The following is a 14,835-nucleotide window of genomic DNA, read 5'->3' as shown; positions in this document are numbered from 1 at the left end:
CGCCGCGCGGGCGGCCGCCGAGGGAGCGCCTGGCTTCGTGAGCATCTGCAAGTCTGGAGGAGTGAGAGGTCCCTTCTGGACATTAAGGTGGATGCCTTCCCGGGGCCGGATTCCCAGCCGGCCATTCCTTCCTCTCCTTTCACTTTATAAAAGTTCGAGGCTCTCTTTCAAGTCCAAGTGGGCCCTGCCGTTGGGAAAGGAAACCTTTAGCGTAGCAGAGAAGTGATCGTGACAAAGTTCGTAATAACCCTGGCCCTGTGAGCACGGTCTCCTCCAAGCCACTCAAGAAATTCAGTGCACTCGTTGCTGTGGGTTGTACTTTTCTAAAGTAATGGCTCAGGTTAAAGACTCCTTAAGTTATAAAAGGCTATATCCGGAAACTTCACACCATATTTTTGTTTGTTTGTTTTTTTGGTTGGTAAGCTTCACTTTCATAATAAGAGAATTATATTTTTGTATCGTGATTTTTATTTTTTTAATTTACCTTTATTGTTGAAAGTATAACAGATGTCCCCTTCCCCCAGCGCCACCCCCCACATTGAGCCCCTCCTCCCCATTCCCGCCCCCTCCCCAGAATTATTTTAATCCTACCTTTGCCTCAGGAAGCCCCTATATAGAGATAACTAGAACTTCCAGTGTGTAATGGTTAGCACTCTGGACTCTGAGATAACTAGAAGAAGGGGAATGTGACTCTCATTCTACAAAACATAAATTTTACTAGTGCATATTTTCCTTGAAATTTCTGTTGAGAAAATTAACATGCAATTGTAAAAAAAAAAAAAATAGTAACACCGAGAAATAGTTTACTTTGCCCAGTTCTCCCCAGTGGTAATGTCTTCCAAAATCGCAATCAGGATGTTGACATTGATACAATCCACCTTAAATTTTCCGTTTTACTTGTACTCATTTGCATATACCTGTATTCCTATTCAGTTTTCTAATCTGTGTGGGTATCCACCACCATGGTCAGGTACTAATGCATTTTATTTCTAGTTTGTATGAAATAATAAGGTAATGTAATGAGGTTCACAATAATGACCCTAGCCACCTTAGCACTGGTTTTTGGAAATTGTAAAAACATAATTTGGCATTAAAACTGTCCTAGATATATCTTTCCAACTATTCTCATCTTACAAAAGCACCTGATAGAGTCTGATGATAGTGGCAGCCAAACAATAGGGTTTCTAAACCACCATTTGTTGGCCCAGGGCACCTGGGTGCCTTTCAGAATCTAGCTCCTATCTCACAGCCACCTGGCAATACAAGGTCTGCCATTCCTTACTGAATTACAGAAAAATTCCTGGGCCTGGGATTCAAAGCTCTTCATGATGTACTGTGACTTCCTGACCAGAATTTTCTCCAATTCCTCCCATCTGCATGCGTTTTTTGTTTTGTTTTCCAGGAAGTCTGTTCAATTAGATATTTCCTCCCTAGGACCCTCAAAGCTCCTTGCACCAGACACACTACTTGTACCAGTGTACTGGGATGATGCCCCCATATCTGAGCCACTAGAAAATGGACTGGGTCTCATTCAGCTAAGTATACACTTCCCAGGACCTACACATAAACAGGAGTAACTCTTGTGAGTGAGGATTCATACCCAGGAGTCCAGCTCCAAACTGTATGCTCTTAACCTTCCATTCAACCGCCCAAATATAGTAAGTACTACACAGAATGCTAAAGACCAACCATCTGCCAAGGCGGCAGTGGACCCTGCGATGTAACAATTGATTTGCGTCACTTATGATACAAGACAGTTTGTTACCGCCAAGTATTACAAGGAAGAAGCTAACTTGTAACACATTAGAGACACAGTGATCCACTTCATGGTAACTCATGCTGAGATAGAAACTCTGAGTGAGCCTTAAGGTAGAAAGGAAAGCCCGTGGGTTAGAAAGGCAATTTTCAACCAGTGTGCTGCAAGAATTTTCAAAACATGCAATACCTGACTATTTAAGCAGGGCACTGGCCTCTTTACTCTTAGATTGCCAAATAAAATTTAAAAATTACAACAGCCAACACAAACAACAATAGCTGTCTGGTGTGGATGAATCGAAATTATACCTATTTTTTTGTCAGATCGGCAAAAAAATACATTTTTTGGGTGTGCCACAGGATTTTAGTCATATATGTGTGCCATGAGATGAAAGGGGTTGAAAATTGCTGGGTTAGAACTTACCCTAAGGAAGCACCTGGCGCAGGAATATATTGCTTTGTAGGACAAGATCTGTTAATAATAATAATACAATGTGTCTCATTTCTAATGAAATTGAGCACCTTTTCTTATGAGGAGTCCAGATGGTATGACCACTTTGGAAAAGTTTGGTATTAGTTAGTGAAGTTGAAGATAGGCATACTCTATGCCCCAGAAGTTCCTCTTAGGAATGCAGCCAAGAGAAACTCAGGTACATGTGCACCAGGACACTCATACAAGAATATTCTCTTTATGTTATAAAGATATAGTATGTAATACATAGTATATATGCCTGTGAGTACTTGATTAATGCCTACCTTCCCACACCAGAACATATGCTAGTGAAATAAGCTAGTGGAACAGGAATCATATCTCCTTTGCCTACCATTTTATTCCCAGAACCTAGCACATTAGCTGGTAATCAATGTGGAATAAATATATAAATAAGTTATTAATTATGTGCCACAACACAGGCAACAGCTTATTTCAGTAGGTATCATTCTTTCCATTTTATAGATGTGGATTTGAAATGACTGGACAACTTCCTCAAGGACCAAAGATTGAATCAAGGTCTCACTGATACTAAGCCAGGGCTACTTCTAGGACTCCAGACGTCCTCCCTGTGGCCGCAAAAGAAGCACAGAAGCTACTTTGGCCTGAGTAAAGAGCCTCCTGTGTCCTCACACTTCCTCATCAAGAAGACTTGAGGGAGTTCACTCAACTTCCCAGATGTATGGATTTAAGGGCAGGACTGTCACTACGGTAAGAAAACACTCAGATTATAGTCGTGAAAAAAAAAATCATTCTCCAAAATAATTGATCTGTGTGAGTGTGCTTATCAAGAGCAAAAAGGAGAGAATGTGAAGTTTCTGAAACTACAAGCTTATTGTTGCGAGGATTAACCAGAGTTGTCACTGAGAGAACTAGTACCTCTCAGTAAAGGGCCAAATCTCTACCTGGCCCATTGCATTCCTCCACTCCTGTAGAAGGTCTCATCTCCTTCTTCACTAAGGAAGGAGAAAGGGGCTATTCAATAGCTGCTCTGTCCAATGAGGGGACCATTAGTCATGTGTGGCTATTTACATTAATTAACATAAAATTTTACAAATCAGTTCCTCAGGGATGTTAGCCACATGTCAGGTGCTCAGAAGCCACCAGGTAGCCAGTGGCTACCATGTGGGGAAGTGCAAATAGAGAACATTGATATCATCACAGAAAATTCTACTGCACAGTGCTGCCAGAGAACCAAGGTAATCCTAGCTCCGGAGAATTCCAAGTCCATGGGAAAAGAAAAAACTGAGGGCTGGAGGAATGTATCTACCACAAGGAGAGCCCTAACTCACACTTGTAGGAGAAGGTCACTAATCCTGGGGCCCTGGGCAAGGATTTGCCTCTGGAAATCTGTGGTCCCTCATCAGGCTTCCTGCTTCTCCATCTATCCCGAGCCGTCAGCTTCGTTGTATTTTATTTTTGTAGTACAGTTTGCATTCAACACTATTTCGTATCAGTTTCAGATGTACATCCCAGCAGATAGACATTCATTTACTTTGCATAGTGTTCCCTCTAATAACTCAAGTGTCCACCTGGCACCCTAGATAGTCACCACAACATCGTTGACTATATTTCCTGTGCTTTCTCTTATATCCCTGTGCCTCTTTTGGAACTACCAATCCCTTCACCTTTCAACCTCATTTTAAATAATCACATCACTCTCCAGACCAGACCTCTCCTTGCCTGCTGTCCCGAACCCACTGAGCCTACCCTAGCCTGGAACAACACATGTCTTACCCCTTTCTCTGCTTCAAACCATTCCATCTCTATACTCAGGCTGGTTGCTATCTCTCCCGTATCATAGTATGCGATTTCCCTCCTTCTCAATGGCAGCCCTCACTCAACTTCTCCATCAACATGTGTTCCAGATTCTATGTCCCTTCACCTCCCTGGAGAACTTGCTTTGCTCATTATTCTGTCTCGCCATCATATTCCATCTTTCTCTCCACCAGCACTCTCTTCAGCCTTCAGGTATGCACAGCTTGCCCAACTATATTAACAACTTTAATTGACCCTTTAGGGGCCACCATCCCATCTTCCCCTTCACTTCCCTACCAGTTGCCTTTGGGGAGCTGTCTGCAGAAAGGCTCTACATCCTCATTCCCCACGTAGGTCCTGGCTCTCATCCAAATCAGTTGCTTCCCATTTAATAAAACTTGTTCTGGATAAGGCATTCAAGTCTCTCCACAGTCGGTTTCTGACCTAACTTCTTACCCATCTTTCTCTTTGTCATCTAACCACACATCTCTTCACCAGCCACCACACATGTCTAAAACATTCCTGTGCCTGCATTTTTATTAATACCATTTCTTTTGCCAGAAATACTTGCTCCATGCACATCCCCTGCATCTTTGGGGGCTGAGCTCAAGTGGCTCCTTCTCGATGAAGTCTTTCTGGTAATGAAAGCCCATTGTATTTCTCTGACTCCCACACTGAGCACAGACCACCTGGGGCTACTATGTATTGTGTATGGATAGTTATCTTCTCTCCCTAGCTGAATTTCAGGGTGCTTCCTGGAAAGGAATGAGCATGCATATCTTTGCACTCCTAAGAGCTCTTAGATGCAGAATCTTGTGCACAGTGGATATTCAAATATTGGTGGATTGACTCATTCACTGACATATCCCATCATCACTTATGGAGGGGCCAGGAGTAAACCAGGCAGTACTCTTTTAAATAAGCCTCCTGGAAAGAATATTCTGAAATGGAGACTGTCACAGCTATTTGCTATGTAAATGACCTGAGGATGAAGGTGGCACATTAAAACATAATGTACCTCTTTGGAAGATCCTGGAGCTATGGGTATGAACAGGTGCCGGGAACTAGGAAAAGCTGCAGAGATGACAAGCGTTGTTGTCATTGTTGGTACATTTTGGTGGTTAAAAAAAGTTGTGGGGTGTGTGTGTGTGTGTTCCTGCTTGGGGCAAGGAGTGGAGTTGGTACAGGGAGAAAAGATACAGGCTTTGGAGGCAGGCAAACCTAGTCCTGGACCTCATCCTCATTGTTGACTTGATGTATGAAAGCGGGTAAGTGGTCTCTCTTTACACTGTAGAAGAACATTATTGACCTAGGGAAAGGTTTATGATAAAGACCTAAACAACAGGATATCATATTTATAATTTGTTTTTTAAAAGGATATGTGAATATACATATATGTACAGAACAAGGACCAGAAAGCTAAATGCCAGAATGCTATAGATATTTCCTTTGTCTTTTTCTGTGCTTCTCAAGTTTAAGGTACAGTGACTTTTTAAAAGAAGGCCCATTAAAATAATGTGGGTTAAGGAATTGTAATATCAAAACCCCTAAGCATCTGTGTTTTTAAGTAGTTTAAATTATTTCTTTGGGTTTAAAGCTATGTGTGTTTTTCTTTCAACATCTGAGATATTCAGAAAAAATGAGAGGAAGTTGAGACACGATACCCTATCACTCCCAAATTTTTATTGTGTCTTTCCTTCAAATAAGAAAATTCCAGTATACATGCCTACCTTGGAGAAATTGCAGGTTTGGTTCCAGACCTCCTCAATAAAGCAAGTGTCGCAACAGAGCAAGTCAGAATCTTTCTGCTGGTGGAGAGTCTCACCTTCAATTTGTAAAAAACACAACATCTGTGAAGCGCAATAAAGAAAGCACAATAAAGTGAGGTGTGCCTTACAGCCATTTTAATTAGGAAATTAACACCGACCTTTGCGCCTCTAACCTCATTCAGGTTTCCTCAATTACCTAATAGTGGCCTTTATAGCAAAGGATCCAGTCCCAAATTATGTGTTGAATTTAGTGATGTCTCTTTAGTCACCTTTAATATGAGTCAGTACGTCAGCATTTGCTTAACTTTCGTGATTTTAATGCTTTGGAAAATCACAGGTCAGCAGTTTTGTCCCTTAATTGGGGTTTGTGGTAGCTAAACTCCGAGATGGTCAGCAATGATCCTCTTCTCCTGGTATTCACACCCTTCGGTGTAGTCCCCTCCCACTCGGAACCAGAAGTGGCGTGGCCAGGAGACTAGTGAAGAAGTGACGGTATGTGTCTACAGCAGTCGTTCAGTGGTTCTCAACTTGGCTGCACATTAGAATCACCTGGGAATCTTTTTAAAATCCTGATTCCTGGGCCTCATCCTCCAGAAATTCTGTTTCTTTGTTATGGGGTGGGGCTACAACATTAGTAACAAAGAAACAGAAAGTCCGGAGGATGAGGCCCAGAAATCAGGATTTTAAAAAGATGCCCAGGTGATTCTAATATGCAGCCAAGGTTGAGAACCATTGGCCATGAGGGTAAGCCACTTTGAAAGTGGGCTTTCCTGCAACCTCAGGAACATAAGCCAGAGCTGCCCATCCAAGCTGATCCCAAATTCCTGAGCCACGGAAACTGTGAAAGATAATAAATACTGCTACTTTTTAAATTTTTAAATTACATTTATTCGGGGGGAGGGGGGCATTGGCTAATCAAATTATATAAGTTTCAGGTATACAATTGTATAACACATCATCTGTATATTGTATTGTGGGTTTACCACCCAAAGTCAAATCTCCTTCCATCACCATATATTTGATTCCCTTAACCCTAATAAATGCTATTTTAATCCTCAAAGTTTGGGGGTAATTTTTTACACAGCAATAGCTAACTAATAGAGATCTGTTTGCTTCCTCATGGTTAGATACAAGCTACCCATCTTTGGGCAGGCACACCACAGTGCTTAAGCTGTGTTCTGATTGCATTCTATACATCATGTATCATTTTAATTTGTTACCTTATTGCTGATGAAAAGTTAGATCACTTGGTTAAGGTGGTGTCTGCCATGCTTCTCCATGTAAAATCACTCTATTTGTCTGTGTATGTAATAAATAATTTGTGGGGAGTAACTTTGATACCATGTAATTATACTGTGTCTTACCAAACTTTCACTTTATTCATTAATTTAAAAAAATCTATATGGATGCTTGGACTCCTATTTTATTAAATGAATTATAACCCATTATTATCATTATTTTTTGATGATCAAATCATGCCATATTTGGCTAGTTAGAGCCCCTTCAATTAGTTTCTATGTACTTTTGATACGTTTCTATCATTTTATGAGCAATTTGCAACTTTCTAACACTGAAAAAATGTTCCCAACACATCTGATATTTTCCTTGGCCAGAGCTTGTAATTAGCCATTTCACCAAAGAGACATGATTTTTTTTTTAGTGAAGAATGGTTTTTAGAAGTGAAGATCTGGATGTTAGGTATGCTCATTGCTTTTGGGGTGCTGTACTTCCTATTAAGTATATCTTAATAGGAAGATTTAGGTGCTATATTTATATACATATATATAACTTCTATATTTCTCTCTCTCTCTCCATATATATATATAATTTACAACCATGAGTTCCAGGGAAATGTCCTTGGATATTAGTTTTCTTGTTTCCATATTTTTAACATCCTTTTCCAACAGTGAGAAAATTAACTCCCATTATTCTTTTTTTTTTTAGAGGTATTTCAGTTGCTTTATTGAGTAGGTTTCCTGTGCCACCACACTATTAAGTATATCTTAATAGGAAGATTTAGGTGATATATTTATATACTTATATATAACTTCTATATTTCCCTCTCAGAAGTCAGAGGTCCCAGTTACAGGGGTCAGCCCTTGCCAGGCGTGTTGATGTAGACTTTGCCATCTTCTTGGATGGGCGTGTCACATGGGCTGGCACACATAAACACCACCACCACGATCAGCAGAGACACCACAGCGTCAGCAGCTACAAGGTCTGCCGGGAGTGGCAGGGGGAGGGGCCGACATCCTGAACAGGAATGTGGAGTTATCTGAGCAGCAACCACTGGGAGCAAAAGTAGAAGCAGGATGTTGCCTGGAGGGATCATGGTGGGCTGGGGGCTGGAAGGGGGCAGGCAAAGAGATTTAGTCTAGAAAGGCTCTCCCATTATTCTTAATATCTGATTTCATCAATCCCCTTACTGTGAATAATTTCTGTTTCACCACTTCCTTCCTCCTCCCAACATGGATGCCCTCTTTACTCCTTTTAGGTTCCTACCTTCCACACCGGGGACTTCCTTTTCCAGCAAAATGGGAGATTAGATATCCCAAATGACCCTTTGTATCAGTTTCCTGTTGGTGTGTAACAAACCACCCCAAAATGTAGTGGCTTAAAACAAAAATAATTTATTATCTCTCACAATTGGCTGAGAGATTCTGCTTGTCTCACCTGAGCTCACTCATGTGGCTGCTTTCAGTTGGCGGGTGGGGTGGAGAATAGCCATTCTCACATGTCCTCTCTCACATGTCTGAGGTCTCAGCTGAGGTGGCTTCAATGGCTCCACCTCTGTCATGTGATCTTCCATCTAGGTCTTCTTCACATGATGGCGGAAATGTTCAAGGAAAGCAAAAGCCAAAGGCCTCTTAAGTCACCTACACCACATTCTATTGTCAAAGCAAGTCACAGCCCAGCCCAGATCAAGGAGTGGGGAAACAGACCTCACTTTTAGATAGAAGGTGCTGGGGTCCAATCCCAGCAGGTCCAGGGGTCCCCAAAGGTGTGGACAGAGTCGGCGAAGAAGGAATGACATGGAGACAGCGTTCAGTTGATCAGCAGCCTTGCCAGGATCTCTAGCCACAATCTCCAGCCAAGTTCTGTGTCCATGTTCTCTTGCTAGGTTCTCCAGCCAGGTTCTGTCCAGGTTCTCCAGCCAGGTTCAGTCACCAATTTCTGTAGCCAGGATCTATCCAGGATCTTTGCCATGTTCTCTCGCTAGGTTCTGTCTTTAGCTTCTGTATCCTGTTGTCTTCTTACATCTGTATTTATACCAATTGATTCCAATCCTATCAATCTCTATTCCAAAGGTTAGGGCATTTCTTATCCCCATTCCAGGGAGTAAAGATTATGTAGCTTAAGCATGATTGTTCGTAGTTAAAGTGATTAATTACCCGCCTGGCACTTAGTTGAGAGGTTTTATTCCCTCCCTAACTTCAGGGGGAAATCCCTACCTGGGGAAACAACCTTTCTCGGAGAGGTGACCTTGGTTAAAACACATAGCACCAAGAAGGTGAGCAAACATTAAGAACAGTATGTCATATACGCCAGGTCCCTTGAAACAGCAAGGATGGACCGGCTCCCGGCAAGAAGGAGCTAGAGTAGCAAGGTTACGTTGCAAAGGAGCACCAACACAGAGGTATACTTCATTGGGGACCATTAGTCTAATAATTCACCATACTTTTCTAATTAAATGATAAGAATGTCAGTTAAAGCACACACACACACACACACACAGCATTCTAAAAGTCTCTCTGAACTGGAAAGACAATAAAGAATTCACAGAGCCCAAAGTGCAATCATGAACCTTGGGAGACAAGCAACCTCTACCTTTGCCTTTTTCTCTGAGGTTTTCAGCCAACACTGGAGAACTTACCTTAATACGCTATGTGGGGCATGCCGAACAGAAGGCAAATCTGGGGGCTACAAAAACAAGGAATCAAATGTGAGACCCTTCCACAAAGCTGGGACCCGACCCTCAGTGTAAGATGAGTGGGAAAAACAATTTCACTGGAGCAAAGGAGACAGCAAGAAAAGCTTGCATGCATGTCTTGTTGGTACTGGATGTTGCAAAAAGGAATCATCTGAAAATCTGTAACCACAAACCGAACGTCACATGGATTTACAGAGTTTTGTGAAAAGAAAAATGCAAGCTGATAATGTTATTTAAAGTGATCCCCTGGTGTGAGGCCTCTAGTTGGCCAAGAGGTAAAAATGTAAATCTTCCCTGAACAAATTCAAACTCAATCCAGGCCTTCAAGAATTCCTACAGGTGAAATTCCAGCAAAAATGAGCAACTCACTGTAAAACAAAATCACAAAACATACTAAGAGGCTAGGCATCATCTGTGAGAACCAGCAGAAAAACAAATAAAAAAACCAGAGGTCAGAATAGAACCTTTATGCATTCAGATGCTAGACTACTAGTATAAGACACAGACTTGGACGTAACTAAGTTTAATATGTGCAATGGACTGAATTGGGTCGCCCTAGAACAGGGTGGGCAACCTTTTTGTGAGTGCGTGCCAAAACCAGCAAAATCTCTGACTCCAAATTCTTCTGCGTGCCAACCCTAATTTTTTGAGAACATGTTATGCCTACTTGATATCTCTTAAGGTGTACATACGTGAAGAACCTTGAAGAAATAATAAAATTCATTCGAGCGACAAAAACACAGTATATGATGATGAAAAGTACATTTATTTTTTAATGTATACATGTTATGTAAAATTATTTATCTAAGATGCACCTACACTGAATTTATCTGAAAAATAAAAAAGTCAATATTAAGAAAAAAATTGTAAATGTAAGATTATAAGAGAGGGTTTCGCGTGCCAGCGAAAGTTACTGGCGTGCCATGTTTGGCACGCGTGCCAGGGATTGCCCACCCCTGCCCTAGAACTTACTAGTATAGATTCAAGCCCCAATGTGACAGTATTTGGAGTAAGGAAGTAATTAGGGTTAAATGAAGTCAAAGATGGGGCCCTGACTGGATTAGTGCCTATGAGAAAAGACCCAGAGAGCTTGCCTTCTCTCCACCATCTGAGGACTCTCTAGGGAGGTGCCATCTGGAAGCCAGGAAGAGAGCTCTTACCAAGAACCTGACCATTCTGGTATCCTGATCTTGGACTTCCAGCCTTTGGGCTATGAGAAAATACATCTCTGTGTTTTAAGCCATCCAGTCTGTAGTATTTTGTTATGGCATTCTGAGATGACTAATACAATATGTTTAAATAAATATAAGACAAGCGTAAGTAATGAGTATGAATAACTTGACAGAAACAGAGAACAGTTTACATAGAAATTCTCAAAATTAAATTTTTAGTAGTTGAAAGTAAAAAAAAAAAAAAAACTTTGAAAAATGGGTTCCATCACTGAAGATAGATTCTACCACTGAAGATAGGATTAGTGAACTGGATGATAGATTGAATGTATTTATATGGAATATAAAGAGACTGAAAATACGAGAGGATATAAGATACTAGAGGCCCGGTGCATGAAATTCATTCATGGGGGTTGGGGGGAGGGGTGTCCTTCAACCCCAAGTGTACCCTCTCACAATCTGGTACCGCTGGCACCTAACCGCTCACCTGCATGCCTGCCTGATTGCCCCTAACCGCTCCCCTGCTCGCCTGATCACCCCCCAACTGCCCTCCCCTGCTGGCCTGATCACCCACAATTACCCTCCCCTGCTGGGACCTGCCTCCTCCTCAGAGCGGCCACTGGGCCCCACCTCCGCTGTGCGTGTGGCCATCTTATACTGGCCATCATGTGGTGGTCATCTTGTGGGCCATCTTGTGACGATGTCACAAGGGTGCGAGGACCACCTCGGCTTTTATTAGTATAGATGGTGGATATACAGGGGTGGGCAAAAGTAAGTTTACAGTTGTTTGTATGGAAAAAGACATGCAAGTTATGATTATTACAATAGCTTTATAAACTCAAAAGAATGTCACAATGGGCATCCCAGTAGTGAGAAGGTCTAGCATATGTCTAGTGATAGCTCCTAAAAGAGATAATGGGGGTGGGAAAATTGGAACCCTCATACATGGCTGGTGGGAATGTAAATGATATAGTGACTTTGGAAAACAGTTTGACAGTTCCTCAAAATCTTAAACATAGAGTTAGCATATGACCTAAAATTTCAGTTTGTTACTTACACAACAGAAATGTAAACCTATATCTACACACAAATGTTCACAGCAGCATATTCACAACAGCTAAAAGTGGAAACAACCCAAATGATGAATGGATGAATAAAATGTGGTATATCCATAAAATAGAATATTACTAGTATCTGGCAATAGAAAGAAAGTACAGCTATATACTACAATACTAGTATGAATGAATCTTAAAAGTATATGGCAAGTGGCCCAGTCAGTGTGGCTCAGTGGTTGAGCATCCACCTATGAACCAGGAGATCTCAGTCTGATTCCTGGTCAAGGCACATGCCTGGGTTGCGGGTTCACTCCCCAGTAGGGGTTGTACAAGAGGCAACCAATCAATGATTCTCTCTCATCATAGATGTTTCTATCTCTCCCTCTTCCTTCTCTGAAATAAATCAAAATAATAAAAAAAATTATGGCAAGTGAAATAAGCCACTAACAAATGATCACATATTATATGATTCTATTTATTGGAAATGTCCAAATAGGCAGATCTATAGGAAAAGAAAGTAAATTAGTGATTCCCTAAGACTAGACAGGAACAGGTGGGATAGAAATGGGAAGTGACTGGTAATAGGTACAAGGATTCTTTGGGGGTGGGGGGGATAAAGTGTTTTAAAATTAGGCCATTGTCAAGATGCACAACTCCAAATATACTAAAAACCATGGAACTAAACACTTTATACAAATGAGCTTTATGGTGCATAAATTACATATCAATAAAACTATTTTAAAACATAATAAAATAGGAAAACAATATTCAACTTCTTAATAACATAATTTTCCAAAAGTGTTGAAAACACACAACTTTAAATTCAGGAATTCGAATAAATCCCAAGCAGGATAAATAAAAACAAAAGCCATATCTAGACACATCATCACATAACTGAGGAACACCAAAGGAAAAGAGATAAGATATTTAAAGCATCCAGAGACCAAAGACACATCACCTATCAAGGAGCAATGCTGATTGCTCTCTGACTTCTCAACAGCAATCTGATGGAAGCTAGAAGACAGTAGAATACCATCTTCATTGTGCTGAGAGAAAACAAACTACAATTCTAAAGCATGTATAAATATTATATGGGTTAGAAATTATTAAAAACTTCAGACAGATACAAATATGAGATCACAGACATTCACTAAAGGACCTTTTAAGGGATGTACCTCAGCCAAAAGGAAAATGAACCCATATGGAAATCTAAGGAGCATGAAGGAATGATGAACATATTTATAAATATGTCAGCAACTCTAAGCAAACATTGCATAACATTTAAAAATACACCGAGTGACCAGATTATTGTGACCACCTGATGTTTGTAGGCAAATTAGCTATAATTTCGTGCTGAAGTTGCTAGAGGGCCAGACCATTATAAATAGGGAAGCAGGTTGTTTACCATGACAGTAGAAGTGATTTTTTTTTCTGAGGATATGGGTAAACAACACAATTTAACAGCCTTTGAACGTGGTATATATATATGTGTGTGTGTGTGTGTGTGTGTATAATATTATATATTATAATATAATATACACACACACACACAGTATATTGCCCAATTTGTGAAGGAATACTGACTACAATTAAGATACTGGATGACAATATCATATAAGGTTGGGGACAAGTTCATATGTCCTAAGATTTTATACATACACACACACACACGGTGGAGCAAAAGTAGATTTACAGTTATGAGTACACAAAACAGTTTATTCTTTTTTAAGATTAGTTTATTATATACTAGAGGCCCAGTGCATAAAATTCGTGCACGGGTAGGGTCCCTAGCAGCTGCCAGCTGCAGGCTGGGGCACCTCCTTGCCCCTGGCTGCCTGCTGCTGCTGCTGGCCCCACCCCCTGGTCGAACTCCTGGTCAAGGGGGCAATTTGCATATTAGGCTTTTATTATATAGGATCTGTTTTTCAACTTTTTTTTAAAATCCTCACCTGAAGGTATTTTTCCATTGATTTTTAGAGAGAATGGAGCAGAGAGGGAAAGACAGAGAGAAATACTGACGTGAGAGAAACATCAATTGGTTGCCTCCTGCACATGCCCTAGAGCAGTGGTTCTCAACTTGTGGGTCGCAACCCTTTGGTGGTTGAATGACACTTTCACAGGGGTCGCCTTAAGACCATCCTGCATATCAGATATTTCCATTACAATTCATAACAGTAGCAACATTACAGTTATGAAGTAGCAACAAAAATAATTTTATGGTTGGGGTCACAACATGAGGAACTGTATTTAAAGGGCCAGAAGTTGAGAACCATTGACCTAGAGTCTGTAACCAAGGTACGTGCCCTTGACCAGACTCAAACCCAGGACTCTTCAGTCTGCAGGCCAACGCTCTATCCACTGAACCAAACTGGCTAGGGCAAGAGTTTATTCTTGTATTATTATTTATTTACTAGAGGCCCAGTGCACAAAAATTTGTGCACTGGCAGGGGAGGTGGGGGAGGGAGGTGTCCCTCAGCCCCACTTGTGCCCTCTCACAGTCTGGAACCCCTCAGAAGATAACCACCTGCTGGCTTAGGCCCGCTCCCTGAGTAGCAGACAGCAGGGCTGATCTGGGGGTTGGGGCACCGCCCCAGGTTGCGCACATGGCAGGACTGAACCGGGGGTTGGGGCACCGCCCAGGTTGGGTCACACACGGATGCACACAGACGCCCGCCGCCCTGGGTCGCAGATAGCAGGCCCAGATGACAGTGGGGCAGGCGGGATGGCGCTGTCCCACCCTGCCTTCAGTATGCAAATTAGCTGCCATCTTTGTTGGTGGTTAATTTGCATATCATGCTGATTAGCCAATGGGAGGTGTAGTGAAGGTATGGTCAATTACCATGTTTGTCTATTATTAGATTAGATGGTGAAAATGTAGACTGCGGAGAGTAATTTAACATGATAACCA

At 41.4% G+C, this 14,835-nt stretch overlaps 1 long non-coding RNA gene and 1 pseudogene across 2 annotated transcripts; one reads left to right on the top strand and one right to left on the bottom strand.

Annotated features, from left to right (window-relative positions):
• The first annotated feature begins 2 nt into the window (after positions 1–2).
• On the top strand, positions 3–7,755 carry LOC107184563. Of its 2 annotated transcripts, none has more exons than XR_001515418.1 (3): positions 3–87; positions 2,711–2,956; positions 7,717–7,755. It is a non-coding gene; the product is annotated as an uncharacterized LOC107184563 (long non-coding RNA). The 2 variants fall into 2 exon arrangements; XR_001515417.1 differs by lacking the exon at positions 7,717–7,755 and adding an exon at positions 5,711–6,281.
• Positions 7,756–7,841: 86 nt separating this feature from the next.
• On the bottom strand, positions 7,842–8,380 carry LOC102756326 (annotated as a pseudogene).
• Between the last annotated feature and the right edge of the window lie 6,455 nt (positions 8,381–14,835).

Source organism: Myotis davidii, unplaced genomic scaffold (assembly GCF_000327345.1).
Source record: "Myotis davidii unplaced genomic scaffold, ASM32734v1 scaffold946, whole genome shotgun sequence".
NCBI lineage: Eukaryota > Metazoa > Chordata > Mammalia > Chiroptera > Vespertilionidae > Myotis > Myotis davidii.
Note: the sequence above shows the minus strand (reverse complement) of the source record. Positions and strands in the feature narration are given on the sequence as shown.